The sequence below is a fragment of the Arachis ipaensis genome, chromosome B10 (assembly GCF_059453495.1).
Source record: "Arachis ipaensis isolate K30076 ecotype BB chromosome B10, ASM5945349v1, whole genome shotgun sequence".
Classification (NCBI taxonomy): domain Eukaryota; kingdom Viridiplantae; phylum Streptophyta; class Magnoliopsida; order Fabales; family Fabaceae; genus Arachis; species Arachis ipaensis.
This window is the reverse complement of record NC_142435.1, coordinates 61,701,471-61,722,161: the sequence shown is the minus strand read 5'-3', so window position 1 is coordinate 61,722,161 and position 20,691 is coordinate 61,701,471. Positions and strand designations below refer to the sequence as shown.

The window sequence follows — 20,691 nt, the reverse complement described above, 5'->3', positions numbered from 1 at the left end:
CCTACCTGCTCAAGAGCCTATCAAGCACTTGAGAGATTTCCAGGCAGCCTGTTCTACTGCCAGGCGTGATTGCACTGATGAAACTTCAATTCTGCTGAAAGCTTTTCCGTTCTCTCTTGAGGGAAAAGCAAGAGAGTGGTACTACACTCAACCTCTAGCAAATGTATCTAACTGGGATACACTCAGAAAGGAGTTTCTGGAGAAATTCTTTCCATCTGAAGTTACTGATAAACTGAGGAAGGATATCTCTACAATTGTTCAGGACGACAATGAGACTCTCTTTGAATAGTGGGAGCGCTTCAATAATCTTCTGGAAGCATGCCCCCACCACATGATTGACAAGATCGTGCTACTCAGCTATATCACACAAGGTATGAGGCCCCAAGATAAGACCACATTGGAAAGTACCAGCAATGGGTCTATGAAGAAGTACAAGACCACTGATGAAGCTTGGCAATTGATCAGTGATTTAGCTGAATCTACTCGGAACCACAGACAGAAGCAAGGTCGTTCAAAAGCCGTTGCAGAAGTATCTTCCGGCATAGAGACTGCTTCTCTAAATCAAAGCATCTGTGAGATGACCAACCTGCTGAAGCAAATGCAGTTGAATCAACAAGCTCAGCAAACTCAACCGCAGCAAAACCAACAATTAGTTCCACAAAGAATTTGCGGAATTTGTGCTGATTACAGCCATTACACTGATGAATGCCCGCAGCTCCAACAAGAAGACAACATGGTGGCATCCACTCACAACTTCTATGACCGCCCCAACCAAGGGTACAATCAAAGTGGAAATAATAACCATGGATGGCAGGATAATTCAAACCAGAATTGGAGGGACAACAATAATAGGGGAGGCAGAGATAATCAGGGAAATAAGAGGTGGAATAATAACAACAATAGGCAGCAAAATCAATCGTACCGAGCACCTCACCTGAGGCAAAACCAAGGACCACCGAACAATCAGCAGCAAACCTCTCAATTTACTCATTCTTTTGTATCTTCTAATGAAGATTTATTACAAGCTTTTGAGAAAAGACAACTGGCCATGGAAAATACCATCGTGAACAGTATTAACGCCAGTCTGAATGGTTTCACCTCTACTCTGCAAGCTCTTATGACACAACTTGGTTCAGCACAAAATTCCAGTAACCAACCTTCAAGCACCACTGGAATCCCCTCTCAACCATTACCCAATCCAAAGGGAGGCATTAATGCCATCACCCTGAGGTCCGGAACCACACTGCAGGAGAGGAATCAGGAGGAACCAAGCTCACCAGAATACACTTCAGCTGAAGAGGTGGTAGAAATCGAAGATGTTGAAGAGGAAGAGGACATATAGGACACAGCTGAAGAAGAGATAGCTAAACCACAGGAAGAGATAGCTAAACCACAACTTGCAAGGAAGCCTAGGAAGCAGCTGGAACCTGATCCTAAAATGGTAGAAATATTCAAAAAGGTTGAGGTAACTGTTCCCCTTTTCGATGTTATTCAGCAGGTACCTAAATATGCAAAGTTTCTAAAAGACTTATGTATCCATAAAGACAAAATTAATGAATTAGAAACTATTCCTTTAGGTAGTTTTATATCCGCTTTAATGGGAGGATTACCTGAAAAATGTAGTGATCCAGGTCCTTGCATAGTTAGTTGTACTATTGGTGGTGTAGTAATTTATGATTGCATGTGTGATTTAGGAGCATGTGTCAGTATAATGCCTTTGTCTATATATGTTGTTTTAAGGATCCCTCCCTTAAAAAGGTCGGCAGCTCGTTTTGTGTTAGCAGATAAAAGCATTATTACAGTGGCTGGAGTTGCTGAAGATGTTTTGGTGAACATTAAAGGGCTCACATTTCCCACTGATTTTTATATCTTGGAGATGCCCTATAATGATTCAGATAAGCCATCATCAATCCTACTTGGAAGACCATTCTTGAAGACATCAAAATTCAAATTGGATGTTTTTTCAGGAACATACTCCTTTGAAATAGATGGCCGCATAGTGATCTTCAATCTGAATGGAGTCATTGACAACCCCCCAGAAGATCGTTCTATCTTCCAGTGTGATGTCATAGACGAGAGTGTGGCTGAAGTTCAAAAAGAAGAGTTTGAAGAGAGGCACACTGGACAGGATCCAAGTGTGGGGACCTTCTTAACTGACAATGAGGACACTTTGCCATTTTTGCAAGCCCCAGATAATCCAGAGCCTGCCCATGATCAAAAGTTAGAATTGAAACTTCTCCCTCCACATCTCAAATATGCTTATCTTGAGGATGAGCAGAAGCTTCCGGTTATTATTGCAAGGGAACTGACTTCTCAACAAGAAGAGCAGTTACTTGATGTACTGAGGAAGCATAAGAAGGCAATTGGGTGGAGTTTGGCAGACATAGTGGGAATCAACCCTCAAGTATGCGAGCACAGAATATTTTTGGAAGATGGAGCGAGACCTGTCCGTCAACCACAAAGAAGATTGAATCCCACCATCTTGGAAGTTGTCAAAAAGGAAGTGACCAGACTATTGGAGGCCGGTATCATATATCCCATTTCAGACAGTGAATGGGTAAGTCCAGTACAAGTTGTGCCCAAGAAGTCCGGAGTCACTACCGTGAAGAATGAGCATGGAGAGCTCATAGCAACTAGAGTTCAGAATGCTTGGAGAGTCTGCATTGATTACAGGCATCTCAACCAAGCTACCCATAAGGATCACTACCCACTTCCATTTATTTATCAAATGCTGGATCACCTGTCAGGTAAATCACATTATTGCTTTTTAGATGGTTACACAGGTTATTTCCAGATTCATATAGCTCCTGAGGATCAGGAAAAGACTACTTTTACATGTCCTTTTGGGACTTACGCTTATAAGAGAATGCCCTTTGGCTTGTGCAATGCACCAGCTACTTTCCAAAGGTGCATGATGAGTCTTTTCTCTGATCTTATTGAGGACTGTATGGAAGTTTTTATGGACGATTTTAGCGTTTAAGGTGATTCTTTTAACCTTTGCTTAGATGGATTATCTAGAGTATTAGATAGATGTGTTGATACAAACCTTGTATTGAACTTCGAAAAATGCCACTTTATGGTAAAGAAAGGGATTGTATTAGGACATGTGGTATCTAATAATGGCATTTCTATAGACCCAGAAAAGGTGAATGTTATTTCTAGTTTACCTTACCCCTCTTCTGTGAGGGAAGTCCGTTCATTCCTTGGCCATGCAGGTTTCTACAGGAGATTTATTAAAGACTTTAGTAAGGTGGCACTTCCCTTATAAGATTACTGCAGAAGGACATTGAGTTCGAGTTCAGTGAAGATTGTAAACAAGCATTTGATAAGCTAAAGACCGCTCTAACTCAAGCCCCAATTGTGAGAGGACCCGACTGGAGCCAGCCGTTTGAGATCATGTGCGATGCTTCCAACCATGCAGTAGGAGCAGCGCTGGCTCAGTGTGAAGGTAAGGATCCTTTTGTTATTGCCTATGCGTCTAAGACTTTAGACACTGCCCAGTCCAATTATACTACTACTGAGAAAGAGCTACTTGCTATTGTTTTCGCTCTGGATAAATTCCGAGCTTATTTACTTGGTACTAGAGTAGTAGTGTATTCAGACCATGCAGCTCTAAAGTATTTATTAGCTAAAAAGGAATCCAAACCAAGACTTATACGTTGGATACTGCTGTTACAAGAATTTGATTTAGAAATAAAGGATATGAGTGGTAATCAAAATTTAGTAGCGGACCACTTGAGTCGCCTTGAACATATTAAGGATGATTCTACTCCTATAGATGATAATTTTCCTTTTGACAACCTGCAAGCAGTATCTGAGGTAGTCCCTTGGTATGCACCTGTTGCTAATTATTTAGTTAGCCACACATTTCCCCCACATTTCTCTAAACATCAAAGAGACAAGCTGAAAAGCGAGTCTAAATATTATGTGTGGGATGACCCATATTTATGGAGATGTGGCGCTGACCAGATAATTAGACGTTGTGTACCTCAATCAGAATTCCAGTCCATTTTAGAAGCCTGTCACTCATCTGAGAGTGGAGGACACTTTGGCCCTCAAAGAATAGCTAGAAAGATCTTAGACTGCGGATTCTGGTGGCCTACTCTTTTTAGAGATGCTGCTGAGTTTTGTAAATCTTGTCACCCATGCCAGAAATTTGGTAACATATCCAAGAGGGATGAGATGCCTCAACAATATATGCTTTTCTGTGAAATTTTTGATGTCTGGGGCATTGACTTCATGGGTCCATTTCCAAATTCTAGTGGATATTTTTATATATTGTTAGCTGTGGATTATGTTTCCAAATGGGTGGAAGCAATTCCTACCCGCACTGATGATGCTAACACTGTTGTTTCCTTTGTGAGAAATCATATTATATGCCGCTTTGGATCACCACGAGCGATCGTGAGCGATCAAGGCACCCATTTTTGTAACAGGAGACTAACAGGATTGATGAAGAAGCATGGGATAATCCATAAAGTTGCAACAGCTTACCATTCCCAAACTAATGGGCAAGCCGAGGTGTCAAACAGAGAAATTAAGCGTATCCTGCAGAAGATCGTAAAGCCTCATAGAAAAGACTAGAGCACCAGACTACAAGATGCACTGTGGGCATATAGAATAGCATACAAGACACCCATTGGGATGAGTCCCTTTCGCTTAGTTTATGGAAAAGCTTGCCATCTTCCAGTTGAAATCGAACATAGAGCCTTCTGGGCAGTTAAAGAGTGCAACATGGAAATTGAGAAAGCCAGAACTGAAAGAAAGTTGCAACTACAGGAACTGGAGAACCTTCGCCTAGAAGCTTATGAGAACTCCAGAATATACAAGGAAAAGATGAAAGCTATGCATGATCAAAACATCAAGAAGAGAGAGTTCCAACCTGGAGATTTTGTTCTCCTTTACAAATCTCGACTGAGGCTCATGCCCGGTAAGTTGAGATCAAAATGGGAAGGTCCATACAGAATAGAGAAGACTGAACCGTACGGAGTCTATCACCTAAGCCATCCTTCAAGTTCTGAACTTATTAAGGTTAATGGACACCGCCTAAAGCTGTACCATGGTGAGAAGGTGCAGAGAAATAAGGAGCTTGAGATCTTCCACTTGGAAGATCCCCACATAGCAGCAGATTGAGCTAGTGGAGCGTCCAACTTACGGACGTAAAAGCAAAGTGCTTGGTGGGAGACAACCCACCGCGGTATGTTCGTTCCTTTTTTCACTTTTAGTTTTTCTTATTTAATAACTCTTCTCTTTATTAGTGCTTCCGTGCTCTTTCAATTACATGTCTTTATATTTCTCTTTAAAAAAAAAAAAATTTCGCCGCGCGACGCGATCGCACCAGCGACGCGTCTGCGTGGCAGGAGGAGTAAAGAAAAATAAAAATGAACAGAAAGTTACGCAGGAGGAGTGCTGGAGTCGTGCCAATGGCACAAATTACTCCACGCGACCGCGTCGCTGACGCGACCGCGTCACATGGAAATCATGGCCTCCCACGCGACCGCGTGCCCTGCATTTTCAACGTAAAAGGGTGCACAATGCTATATTGTGCGAGAGTGGTGCTGGATTGGTGCTGGAAGCACAATCCTTGTCACGCGACCGCGTCGCCGAGGCGGCCACGTCAATTATTTTCTGACGCACACTCACGCGATCGCATGACCCACGCGATTGCGTCACCCAATTTTGGCAATTAAAATGAATCGAACAGAGAGTTGTGCTGGAGCGAGGCTTCCCTCGCGCCAGCAGCACAACATAGGTCACGCGACCGCGGAACCGACGCGATCGCGTCCCCTTCCCTGACGTGCCCCCATGCGAACGCATGCCCCAGGCGGCCGCGTCGCATTCGCCGCACAGCTAAACCTCAATTGCCAAATTATCTTATCTTTCTTTCCTCCAAATCCTAATTTTTCTTTTCCCTCCTTCTTCCTTCTTTCTTCTTTCCCCCTTCTCCTTTCTATCTCCCTCTCTCTCTCTCTCTCCTCCATTAACAATGTTTTACCTTCTTCTTCCTTCTTCTCTTTTCTATCATTCTTATTATATTATGTATATATTATTATTTTCTTTTTCTTTTTTTTTCTTTTCGAACTTTTATTTTCTTTATTCTTCTTTTCCCTTTTTACATGGTGTTAGAAATTTTTTTTTGAGTCATTATCCCTCACTATATGCTTGTGACTTGTTACAATTTATTTGACAATTATTATTATTATTTTTTTGGGGATTGCTTGCATGTTCAATTTCATACTTTTTACATCTTGTTTAACATGCATGCTTATGTGTTTGTGAAAAAACCCATGTGGCATTATGCACTTCTCTATGTTCCTATACTATTCAATGCTTGCTTTTCACAACTTTTCCCTATTATTTTATTAATTGAATTCAATTTTCAATACAAACGTGATGGTTTGTTACAAAGTAATTCTTGGTCTATGCTACTCATGCCCTTTGCCAGCATGCCAATAAACACCTTGCATTTACTTGTCTTTTTATGCACTAGCTATTTCCCATTGATGGCTTTTCATATGTACTCGAGAGCATGTGTTAATGTCATCTACATTTTACTGTGCATCATTCACCCTCTTTTCTGTTTCCTTCCTTGCTGTATCTCTCTTTGCATTTAATTTTCTTTCTCTTCCCTTCTTTCAGGATGGCCACCAAGAAAGGAAAGGAGAAAGCAACTTCTAGACCACCAGCAAGAAGAGGAACTAAAAGAGCATTAGTGGCAGAACCTTCTTCAACCGCAGTCAAGCCCTCAACAAAATGAGTCAAGAGGATAATAAAGGTTGACGAAAAGGAGAAAGCCTTTCCAGCAAAGGACGCTGCGCGATTTTCCAATCGCTACTGTGAGCAGATGTTCCCCATCTTGGCATAAAGGAACTATAACAATGAATACCTTCTTATCCTCCCGTCCAATATTGTCACCTTTATTGAGCCGCAAATTGAGCGAAGACAATGGGGTTTCCTACGAAAATAGCCAAGGCAGGTCAATCTTTCTTGGGTAGTTGAGTTCTACTCCAACTTCTACATGCCGACCCTGCAGTCTGTTTATGTCCAGCAGAAGCAAGTCCCCATCACAGAAGAAGCCATTCAGCAAGTTCTGAGTCTTCCCCCTATTCCTGTAGGAATGGACGCTTTTCAAGAAGCCACCCTTCAGCGCTAGAGATACCAATTTGACTGGGACTCCGTTCTCGGAGTCATCGCTTTACCTGGCAGCCGTTGGATCTACGGATACCACTGTTCCCGCCCTAAGGGAATCTTGGCTTCTGCACTTACCTTGGAGGCTCGCGTATGGGCACAGATCATGTCCTATTACGTCTTTCCGAGCACTCATGAGTCCTCCTTCACTGCAGACATGGCTGTTCTACTATGGTGCATCCTTACAGACCAACCTTTGAATCTTTCAAGACACATCCGGAATGCTATGGAGCATGTACAAATCGCGGGCAACCTACCTTTTCCTACCCTGGTCTCAGATCTTGTCTCAGCAGCCGGAGTCTCCTACAGAGCTGGGGACACCAAAGCCATGGTTCCACGGGATGATCAGTATGTCCCTGACGGGAAATACCTCAGACTTTCCACAGCCACTACAAGCCAGCCTACTGAGCCAGTTGAAGATATTCCTTCTTCAACACCACAAGCATCTACCACTGAGAAATTGCTCCAACAGTTACTTGAAAAGTTGGATCGACATGAACAGAAAGCTAAGATGAGAGAGCGCCGTAACAAGCGCCGATTCACATACCTCAAGGAGCTGATCATGGGCAAATTCAAGGACTCAGACACTCCGGACTCCACTTCTTTTACCAGCACCGGGAGCCATAATGGTCCCGACTGTGAAGATACTGCTACCAGCCCACCCTTGTTTCTGACAGATGGCACCGAGGACGGTGCAAAGCCTTAAGTGTGGGGAGGTCAGTCAGTACCTGACTTCCGGAGGTAAATTCTCTTCTCTGGCACCAATTATTAGGATATTTTAGTTAGATTTTTCTTTCTTTTATAGAATAGAATAAATTGCATAGGTTAGAATAGTTGCATGCATGTTCTACTTGATTGAAAAGACAATAAGTTTCTTTTAAAAATCTATCCTTGGAACAAAATTTCACTAATTTTTCAAAATTTTTATGATAAATCTGCTTGAGTTGTATTTGGAACATGATGTTTGAGCTAAAGAACACACAACCTGTGAAAGATTTGAGCCTTTATGTATGGTTACACTATTTAACCATAATCATTTTATTCTTGTATGTTTACTTCTCTATGATTGTAATCTATATTTTGTTTTATCTTATATATCCAGTATTTATTATATTTACATGCTTGCACATGATTGAGGCCATCATTTGTTTAAACTCACTTATCCAAATCAAGCCTACCCTTCTCAATTACCTTTGTTAACCACTTTGAGCCTTTAATTCCCATTTGTTCGATATTTTACCACATTACTAACCTTAAGCCGAAAAAATAATTATATATCCCAAATTGAATCTTTGATTAGCTTAAGATAGAATTGTATGTGCTAGTTAAGTATGGGAAATTACGGGAACAAAAGTTGTTGAGGGAATATGTCATGAAAATTTAAGGGGAATTTGGATACCTACTCATGTGAAAAATAAGAATGAAAAATCTATGTGCATTGATAAGCTCTATTTATTCAAAAAAAAAAAATTTAACAATAAATAAGGGGACAAAATTACCCCAATGTTAAATTCAGAATTCAAAGATCAATGCACATATGATAGAATTAAAATACAAAGTTGAAACATGAGTATGGGTTGAAAAAGGGATTTATGGATAGCTAAGCATGAATTTAAAAGTATATAGAATATATGTATATTAGGTGAGAGCTTAGGTTAATTAAAGATTCAATTTATAAAGCTCACTTAGCCATATGTATATCCTTACCTGCACCTTGGCCCCATTACAACCCTGAAAAGACCTCATGATGTTTGCATTGGTATATTAACTGTTGTTGATTGGTTAAGAGAAAAACAAAAGTTAGAAAACATGACTAGAAAAGAATTGAGTGATTACCCTATACACTAGAGATTAGAGCGTACATACATTATCAGTGAGGGTTCAATGCTTGAATTTTCATGTTTCCTGCTTTCATAAGCTATCTTCTTGCACTTTTATCGGTTTTATTGTATAATGATAGAATTAGTGGAATTTGATTTGTAACTGTTTTGAAGGGCTTATTTACTTTTGATCAAGTGGACAATAATCATATAGTTGCATTTATTTATATACGTAGGATTGTATTGCATTTCATGAGTTTCTGCATGTTCATACTTATTTCCTTGTCTCCTTCAATTTAGCATGAGGACATGCTAATGTTTAAGTGTGGGGAGGTTGATAAACCACTATTTTATGGTTTATATTGTGTTTAATTGTGTGGTTTTGTCATGATCCTTGCCCACTTATTCATCAATTTAGCATGCATTTAGATTTCCTTCCTAAATTCAGTACATGTTTGAAAATTGCTTCCTAGAGAATTTAATTATTTACTTTTAATTCTCCTTTATTCCATTCGATGCCGTGATCTGTATGTCAAGTGTTTCAGGCCTTATAGGGCATGAATGAGATGGAGATTGGAGAGGAAGCTAGCAAAAATGGAAGGAACACAAGAATTTGAGGAGATAACCAGCGAGAAGTGACGCGGTCGCATGGCTCACGCGACCGCGCGAAGGAGCACAAATCGTAGTGACGCGGCCGCATGGCTTGCGCAGCCGCGCGGATTGGAAAGCGCAAGCGACGCGGTAGTGTGGACGACGCGAACGCATGGAGAGGAAAAAGCGCAAGCGACGCGTCCGCATGGACGACGCGATCGGGTGACATATGCGATCTGCATAATCTGCAGAATTCGATGGGAGCGATTTTGGACCTTATTTCGGCCCAGTTTTCGGCCCGGAATAGCAGACTAGAGTAAGAGAATATGCAGAAACAAATGACACATTCATTCAGTAGTTTTAGATCTAGTTTTGCTCTCTCTTAGGTTTTTCTCTCTAGTTTTGAGAATTTTAATTTTCAATTGGTCTTAGCATTGGAACAGTGAGAAGAGTTATTTCCTCATCAAGACTTCATCATTCTAGTTTGTTCTCTTAACTTGGTTTTATTCTTCCATGTTCTTTGTTATGTTCAATTTTATCATTCAGATACTTTTATGATTAATTAATGCAAGGATTATTTCTCTTTAATTCAATTTCAATTCCAATAATCATGTCTTCTTTTAATTCCCTTTTATGTGCCATGGATTCTTTATTTACAATGCGTGAGTAGTCTCATTACTTGATAGGGAGTTGATTAAAAGGAATTTTTGAGTTGGAAGGATTGAAGGAGGATTTTATAGTTGGGTTAAATGTTGGATTGCTATCCTGTCACCAACGCCAATCCCTTCGAACTAAGTGGGTTGTAACTCGTGAATAGATCCGGCAGTCCAACTTGTTTGACTTTCCCTTACCTAGTAAAGGATAACCAAACAGAGTAACCGTTAATCATAAATCAATCTTAAAAATCACTCCATCAATGATAGAGATTCTAACTAATCAATTCCCAGTCAAGGCTTTTATTTATATTATTTAAAATTCCTCAATTTAAATTCCAATTTACTTAGCTCAACTTCTTAGAACATCTGATTAATAAAACAGCACACTTTTCTGCAACTCGTTGGGGGACGACCTGGGACTTAAAACTCCCAGTAATTTTAATTTAAACTCTCTGTGACATATTTCTAAATTGATAGGCAGATTTTAGGTGAGTTAAGAACTATACTTGCAACGTAACCATTTTAATAAATTTTTAATTCACCAGCTTCTGCTTCCCATCACTAGGACCTATGGACTAGGATTGATATAACTCACTTGACTTTCCTTTACTTGTTAGAGGATGACTTAGTGGGATTAACCCTTGCAATTATCATATTGTGGATAGTGATAAGGATAGAGATCCTTGACCACCAAACCTTACCAAGACCTTTTTGTCATTTGATTTCTTTTACAATTTACTTTTCTTGTTTCTCATCCAAAACCCCAAGATATACAACTCATAACCAACAACAAGAACACTACCGTGAAATTCCTTTGAGAGACGACCCGAGGTTTAAATACTTCAGTTATTAGGATTATTAGGGGTTTGTACTTGTGACAAACAAATTTTTGTATGAAAGGATTATTGTTGGTTTAAAAACTATACTTCGACGAGAATTCAATTGTGAAATTCTAAACCGTCAAAATTCCGTTCATCAAAATGGCGCCGTTGCCGGGGAATTACAATTGTGTGCCTTGTTATTAGTTATTGTATATATGTGAATATTGTGGATATTTTTGTCTTTTACTTGTTTGTTAGTTTTTGTTAGTTTAGGACTTAGTTAGTTTGTTTTTGATTTCACTATGAATTCTCACTCTCTTGGCTATGAGTTTGGGTCTAATTGTGTTGTAGGAAATGTGAACTTCAATGATCGCATGTATCAAGGATAGAGCTAACAAAGATGGGAGGAGCCTCAAGGGATTGATCACTCTTATTGGCAACAACCTCTGGATACGTATAGGTATAATCACCATCCTAATGCATGTCAATTCAATGGCTATGATGAATCTTTTAGTGACAACCAACAACCACCATCATATGCCTATGATTCTTATCCTCAACATGAACCTCAACCATACTCGCAAGCCTTTCTTCACCAAACACCTTCCTATGATCCATATCCATCATATGACCAATCACCCATACCATATCCTTGTGACCATTATGAGCAAGAACCTTTAGAACCACCACAACCATATCATGATTACTACCAAGAACCACCTTAATACACACCATCTCCATACCCTTACCAAGAAGAACCACCTTCCTACTATAAACCCTTTCTCCAAAATGATGAATCCTCCTATCCACCCCAAGCCCCAATAGATGATTCTCTCACTTTGCTACTTCAAGGACAAGCGGATATGCAAAGAAACACCTTAGAGTTTATGACTAACTTGACCAAGGTAGTACACACTTTAGCCTACCAATGCTTGAACACTCAAGGAGTTTCCGTAGACACATGTGAAGGATCACAAGAAGAGCAAAGAATAAAGAAGAGATTGGAAAATATAGTGAAGAAGGAGGAGTTGGGTTTTGTATTGGAAAAATTGGAGGAACTTACGATTACGGAAGAAAAGGAAGATGTGGTCGAATATTTAGGAGATGCGGAATTACCATGGGAATCTCAACAACCTCCGGAGTATATCGAAATTGAAGAATATGAAGAGGTTGATCAAGAGATGGATTCAATCATCAACGACTTTTTATCCAAAATTGAATCACCTCCCATTGGACAAGAACTTGAAGGCATTGAAGACAACTCCAAGGCAAGTGATATTGGCAAGCAAGAATAAATTAAAAGAAGTTGTCAAGAGGTGGAAACAACTAAGGAAGAGCCTAAAGAAGTAGACCTCTCATTGTCTAAGTGTAACAACCCTGATTTTCGAGTACGCGAGATCTTTTCTAAAGGCACGGATTCCTCCGAAAGATCAGTAAAGGGAACACCTCTTCTATATCAACAAGTATCTCGATCCTCATTGTCATTATGTAATCCTTCAGCTAGAACCTCTTTTGAGGCAAGCTCGATAACGCAATCATGAAGAACCAAGTTTTTGAACCGTACCGGTTAGGAGTTTTAATTTTGATTTTCGTAAGTAGCCTCAGTTTGACAAACCGGACTCGATTCATGAGAGAATAGAGATAATAGTATAATATTAGTATTATATTAGTATTAGAAGATGCTTGAATGATATTATAAGGTTACTTGGTCTGTTTTAGTTAAAAATAGGAAATCGGTTTAACTGGGTTCACAGTTTACTCGTGCAGCTTAGCACCAACACTCTCTGATGACTTTAGCAATGCTAAGGCCTCATTATACATGTTTTATTCTCATAATAAATATGTTACTAGTGTCATTTATGCTAGTAGCTCAGAAAATAATTTTTAGAGATGTTTTTACAAGTGTTCCGATACATCTAGTTTTAGTAGTTATACACCTGAGATATTTTAATATTATTTTAACCCACCTCCAAGCCAACCAATCACAACTCACCCTACACCCCCAAGACACTCCAAATCTGTCTCATTTCTTCATTTTGGCCGAAAATAACAAGAGAGAAAAGAGAGAAACTATCATGAACACTTAATCTTCAAAGCTTGATTTCTTCTGAACTAAAACTCAAATCAAAATTACGATTTCACCAAAATGATCCTCTCTTCTTCCTCTACATAACCATATAACATATCAAGGCTGGAAATAAGGTGAGATGGCTGTCTCCCTCCTTCTTCAAATCGGTTTTCAGGGAAACATGCTTAAATAAGTGTTTTCTTGATGTTCTTCCTTAGATCTCTTGCTTAGCTTGATTTGTGGGCCAAGGATCTTTGATTTCCTGCACATTTAAGGTGAGGATAACCTTCCTAAGATGATACTGAAGTTTTTTTAGTTGATGGTTTAGAGTTTTAAAGTTGTTCTTGATGTGGTTTAGGAAGAAAAAGTGCTTTAAGAACACTTCAAAGAGTGACCAGATTTGGAGCAGCAAATCAAGGTAGGGTTTGACGAATTTAATCTTGATTGATTGTGTTTGAGATGTGTGATTATGATATGGTTTGGTTATGCTTGAAATTGATTGCTTATATGAGTTATTCTTGGTGAAAGTTTGTTGAAATTTTGATGAAATTTGATTATATTTAAGCTATGAATGTTGTTCTTGAGGGCTGCTGGAAAAATGAACCCTAGAACTTAAATTGGGATTCAATTTGTGTTAAAATCATGTAGAAAATATGGGGTTTTAGTGGCTGCTAATTTAATTTGAATTATGGTAAAAATCGGTTGCTGAAAAGACTGAAAAACGGGTAAAAACAGAGAAAGAATATGAAGAATTTACAAAGAACACCTTTTTGATTCATAAAAGGGCAAGGAAGTAATTAATTTGGTGTTTGGGGGGTTATTTTATAATTTCTGAAAGTTAGGGTGGTTAAAGTAGAAATATTAAAAGTTTTGGGTGGTAAAAAGTGAATTTTAAAGGTTAAAAGTTAAAGTAGGGTAATTTTCAAAAATATATTAATAAAATAATAAATAATAATAAAATATTAAATAATAATATTTAATTAAAAATAATATTTTAATAAAAATAATAAAATAATACAAAAAAGGCAGTTTTCTGTAAAAGTTTTAGAAAGACAACTTTTAGTGCAGAATCTCATAATTACCTTCATAAAACACTTAGGGTGTGGTAATAACATGTTAGTGAGGTAAAGATAAAAGAAAGATAAAAAGTTGAAGAAAAGATATAAGTCAAAGAAAAAGTCTGTAAAGTTTTAATGACAGAAAAACAGACAGAGATTAGTGAACGAACTAGGGCAACATAGTTAGTTCTTGAGTTCCAACTAGGGTTAGGTATAATATGAAAAGTTAAACTGTTTCAGTATAGACTTAATGAACCTATACTTGGAACAGACTAAGTATTCATACCGAAATTTACATAAGCTTTAAATACATATGTTAAGCAGAGAAATCAAAGCAGAGTAAAGAAATACAGAGAACAGAGTAACCAGAGAAGAATAAAGGGATACAGAGAAAAGAGTAATCAGAGCAAAGTAAAAAGACAAAGAGAAAAGAGTAATGTGATAAAGAGAAATGGTTTGAGTTAAGATGTTGTAAAAGTAAAAGCTGTAGAGTTTGTATAACATGATTAAACAGAGAAAGAATGAGGTACTGCATAAGAATGTGAAAGTGATGATGAATAATGAGAATGTTAATGAATGATGAGAATGAGAATGATTATGTAAGAATCTGCTGCAAAGAGGCAGTCAGATAGATGGTGGTACGACCACTGAGAACGCTTTCCTGGGATACCTTGCTATAATGCTTTGCTGTAAGACAGAGGTTGCTTACAGAGGTATCGAGATGAGTGTGCTCCTGTAAGACAGAGGTTGCTTACAGTGAGTGTGTTGTTGCTCATGTAAGACAGAGGTTGCTTACAGTGAGTATGTTGTTGCTCCTGTAAGACAGAGGTTGCTTACAGTGAGTCTGTTTGGCGTATATCGGCTAATAAGTGCTGCTCTGCAAGACAAAGGTTGCTTGCAGTGGATACCCTGCAAGACAAATGTTGCTTGTAGTGGATATTGCCAACAGGAAAGCCTTATCCAAACAGAGGATGCTGGGTAACGTCGAGAGCGGGTATGTAACCGACAGATGAGCTCATTACCTGCACTAGGGCTAGACATGCATCATATTTGGTTGTGCATTTCCTCTGTTATGATTGTTGTTTGAATGTATGCCTTCTTTGTTTTCATTCTATTCTCTGTGTCTGTGTTTTGTTTTCTTGTATTCTTTTGTTTGTGTTTTGCTTTTTGTTTTCTTTATTTTCTCTATTTATCTGTTTCTTCTATCTACTGCTTCTCGGTATTCTACTATTTATCTACTAAACAACATGGAATTAATGAACGTAACTAATAACCCCGGCCCTACTAAGAACTCCCCAGTTCTTACCCCTTCTCTCTCCCTTCCCCCTTCAGATGGAAACATGAGTACCCTTCCGTAGTTTGCTGATGAATGTTCTACAAAGAGGATTCCGCTCTAGGTAGTCTTCTGAGTCTAGAGTGAACTCCGTTACCTGTTTATATGTATATACTGTGAGGCCAGCCAACGTCTGCACCCTGCTTATCTACAAACTTTAACCTAAGTCCTCCGTACGATGTTGCTGTTATGTGGCCACTCGATGAAGTACTTGAGAGACGCTCTTTGATGACATATGATCGTGCAGAGGATTAGTAGACGACCTTCCACTTTTTGATGACGATCCACCCGACTTGAGTTTTGAAGACCTAGAACGTACTTTCCCTTGCTTTAGTAGTTTAGAGGGACTAGGTGAGTATAGAGTCTAGGCTAGCCTGGGCGCCAGCTTAGGGACTTCTTGAACAGGTCAGGACCTGGGATGTTGTATGTATATATATATATATATATATATAGTTATTATCTAGCTATGTCTAGGGGTGTTCTAACTAAAAGTCTATACTCTAATAAAGGTTGGATCATCGAATATTGTCAACTGCTTGTGATGTATTTATGTGTGGTTGTTTATAATTGTTTTATATATTATTAGTTGTGAATTGATTATGAATGATACTATTTGTTAATCCAAATGTTTTCAAAAAAAAGTACCTCGTAAAATAACTACGTTTTTAACAACGAATCAGGCTCATATAATAAATAATAGATAATAATTAGGTAGACAAGTTGGTAGCGCTCAGTTTCTAGTATGATCATGACGTACCAGAAATTGGGTCGTTACACTAAGTGTGGGGAGGTCCCCCTTCCTAAAGCACCATCCAACACAACATTCAAGTGGGTAAAATTCTTACCCTTAAGCTCCACTTTCTCACTTGAATATGGCTTGATTGAAACGGATGACCAACTTAGAGCTCTTTATGAAGTTAATAGTAAGAAGGAGTTGTGTAGTAGTTGGAAGTGTGGTATTAGGCTCATTAATGTCGAAGCTTCAAGACATAGGGACCATGATTGGATGAATGCAAATTTGTATGGGTCTAAGAAGAAGGTTTGTTGTGCTAAAGAGAATTCTATTTGTCAACCACCAGGATGGAAGAACCATGACAATCAACTTGAAGGCGGGTGCGAAAATAAGATATGGGCTCCCGGATCGAAGCATGGAGACCAACCTTGGGACCTCATACCTTGGGTTATCTTCACCCAAGCTTGGTGAAGATGGTGGGAATTTCTGTCAACCATTTAAGGAGCAAAGATCCTTGGAGATTCAAGGATGAGTACAAACACAAGCTACCATGACAAAGAGCTTCTCAAACGTCAAACTTAAGGACTTAAACTAAAAGTGCTAGGTGGGAGATACCCCACCATGGTAAACACTTTCCATTCTCTCTTATAGAATTTGTGAAATAAGTGATTTGAGTTGCCATTGTAGGTAGTTTTCTCTTTCATTGTATTCTTGTATTAATATTTGGTTGTTAGTTTCTTAGAGTGCAAGTTATGTTTGTTTGCATTTGAAAATTTTTGTTCATTTGTGAATTGTAGCTGGCTATGAGCTGTAGGTAGTGTTAGGGAGAGTTTATGTTGTTTTTAGCATTTCTGAAAAAAAAAAGGCAAGGACGCATACGCATGCTGTACGCGTACGCGTCGGTGAGTGGACGCACCACCATACACGACTCTAGTGAGTTGAGCAAACCTTGTGCAAACATTGGGCGTTGGGCACAAGAGAATACTCGCGTACGCGTACATCACGCGTACGCGTCGACGCGCAAATGAAGGAGGCGCGTGTACACGTACATGACTCGTACGCATCGATGCGTTAACATGGATCCCATACATATACCCGAGAGTTGTGCTAACTCTGGGTCAACACTATGCGTCTGGCCCATCTTTTAACCCACGCGGACGTGTACCATTGGTGCACGAAATTGTGATCATCAATAATGGTGCCAAAGACTTGGAGCTCTCAAACGTGAATCATACTTTGTCACAATTCCGCACAACTAACCAGCAAGTGCACTGGGTCGTCCAAGTAATAAACCTTACGTGAGTAAGGGTCGATCCCACGGAGACTGTCGGCTTGAAGCAAGCTATGGTCATCTTGTAAATCTCAGTCAGGCGGATTCAAATGGTGATGGAGTTTAAGGTAATGAAAATAAACATAAAATAAAGATAGAGATACTTATGTAATTCATTGGTGGATTTCAGATAAGCGTATGAAGATGCTTTGTTCCCCTTGAACCTCTGCTTTCCTATTTCCTTCTTCCAACCATTCATACTCCTTTCCATGGCAAGCTTTATGTTGGGCATCACCATTGTCAATGGCTACATCCCATCCTCTCAGTGAAAATGGTCCTGATGCTCTGTCACAACATCGACTAATCAGCTGTCGGTTCTCGATCATGTCAGAATAGGATCCATTGATCCTTTTGCGTCTGTCACACGCCCCACAATCGCAAGTTTGAAGCTTGTCACAGTCATCCCTTCCCAGATCCTACTCAGAATACCACAGACAAGGTTTAGACGTTCCAGATCTCAGGAATGGCTGCCATTAATTCTAGCCTATACCACGAAGGTTCCAATCTTAGATTAGAAACCCAAGAGATACGCATTCAAGCTATTGCTAGTAGAACAGAGGTGGTTGTCAGGCACATGTTCATAGGTGAGAATGATGATGAGTGTCACGGATCATCACATTCATCAAGTTGAAGAACGAATGAATATCTTGAAGAAGAAATAGACTTGAGTTGAATAGAAAAACAATAGTACTTGTATTAATTCATGAAGAACAGTAGAGCTCCACACCTTAATCTATGGTGTGTAAAAACTCCACCGTTGAAAATACATAAGAACAAAAGGTCTAGGCATGGCCGAATGGCCAGCCTCCCAAAACGTGATCAAGAGATCAAAAGATGATCAAAAGATTCAAAGTATATCAAGTGTATCAAAATACAATAGCAAAAGGTCCTATTTATAAAGAACTAGTAGCCTAGGGTTTACAGAAATCAGTAATTAATGCAGAAATCTTCTTCCGGGCCCACTTGGTGTGTGCTTGGGCTGAGCATTGAAGCTTTCATGTGTAGAGACTTTTCTTGGAGTTAAACGCCAGCTTTTGTGCCAGTTTAGGCATTTAATTCCAGCTTTTGTGCCAGTTTTGGAGTTAAACGCTAGAATTCTTGAGCTGACTTGGAACGCCTGTTTGGGCCATCAAATATTGGGAAAAGTATAGACTATTATATATTGCTGGAAAGCTCAGGATGTCTACTTTCCAACGCAATTGAGAGCGCACCAATTGGGCTTTTGTAGCTCTAGAAAATCCACTTTGAGTGCAGGGAGGTTAGAATCCAACAGCATCTGCAGTCCTTTTTCAGCCTCTGAATCAGATTTTTGCTCAGGTCCCTCAATTTCAGCCAGAAAATACTTGAAATCACAGAAAAACACACAAACTCATAGTAAAGTCCAGTAATATGATTTTTAAATAAAAACTAATTAAAATATACTAAAAATATACTAAAAACAATGGCAAAAAGCGTATAAATTATCCGCTCATCAACCATACGCGTACGCGTCCATGCGCACACCCCCATCGATGCTTAGGCGCACTTGGCGCTTCCACGTCCATCTCATCTTTCGTCCACTGATGGCCACGGAATACCATCGATAAGGAATTTCACAATATTTTCGCGTTGCAAGTATAGCCCTCAACCGACAAATAATCCGCGAATCAAATTTCGAAGGAATTGGTTGTCACAAGTTCAACCCCAATAAAAATAACCAAAGTATTCAAACCTTAGGTCGACTCACAAGGAATGAGCAAACATGTACTTCAACATTGGTTAGAATTCCGGAGTTGCAAGTCATGAGCAAGAAATTAAACTAAGAATCCTAACAAGCAAGTAATGTTGAAGTGCAAGAAACTAATTCAAACAACTAAAGCAAGATGTGAGCAACTCCAAACTAATAGGATAACATCCAATATAATTCTACTCTAAGACTAACTAAATAGCTATGACCAGGACAAAGCAATTAGGATTTTTGGGGTTTTCAAATACGAATAATAAAGCAACTCTTGGCTAGACATGGGAATTGGGGTCACTATCCTTGTCTAATAACCATATTTTGACAATTATGAGGAACCAAACTCATTAAGTCTACTTCTATACTTGAAGTATGTTAAATGGTTTAGTCAACATCAACTCATAAGGTCCAACCTAGCTACTAATTGACTTAGTAGTAGGCTAGTGTCAATGGCTATCAAATTGACCACTAAGGGTTCCCAAATCATCAAATCCATTAGACCCAATGACTCAAGTTTACTCAATTCCCTTAGCCTAGGCCAAGAGTAAAGAGAACTACTCCATAATCAAAGGAAACATTTCATCAAACACATGGTAAGCATTACTAAAAGACATATTCAAATTGCAATTAAATTGAAATTAACAAGTACCCACTAACAATTATCAACATACAATCACTCAAACAACACAATTAACCATGAAAATCATCAATGTAACATTAACAATCCAAAATTCACAAGATTAATGAAATGGGTATAAAATGACAATTGACAAGAAAACATAAAACTAACACAAGATCTAAACAAAATTATGCTAAGGAATTCAAATTAAGCAATCAAAACTAGTAATTAACAAGATCCAATTCAGAATTCAACAAGGGAAGATCAAATCAAACTAGATCTAGAGAGGAACAAGGGTTTCTCTCTCTAGAATAACAAGAACCAAAAACTAGCTAAAAATTGTGTCTAAGTGTGAATGAATGATCCCCCCTTTCCCCCTAGCATCCTTGGGTCTTTTCCATGCAGAACCAGCTTAAATTTGGGCCTCTCCAGCCTCAGAAATCGCCAGGCACGATTTCCTTTAATGAGGTCACGTGCAACTTGTCCCGCGTACACGCCATGCGTGCGTGCGCGCCGATTGATTTTGTGATCCACGCGTGCGCGCCATGTACGCGTTCGCGCCGGTGTGGATTTCCCTAATCTGCGCGGATGCGCCGATCTTTGCGCGCCGCTTCCAGCTGTCCACATCCACGCGTGCGCGTGTGGTGCACGTGCGCGCCCATGCTGAAGTTTCCAAAAATCCAAATCTTCATGTTCCTTCCTCTTGTGCATGCTTTCTTTCTCTCTTCTAGGCCATTCCTGCCCTATAAATTCT

At 39.2% G+C, this 20,691-nt stretch overlaps 1 non-coding gene across 1 annotated transcript; it reads right to left on the bottom strand.

Moving 5' to 3' along the window:
- Positions 1-229: 229 nt before the first annotated feature.
- LOC148580258 (small nucleolar RNA R71) lies at positions 230-337 on the bottom strand. The gene has a single exon (XR_015896480.1). It is a non-coding gene; the product is annotated as a small nucleolar RNA R71 (small nucleolar RNA).
- Positions 338-20,691: the final 20,354 nt, after the last annotated feature.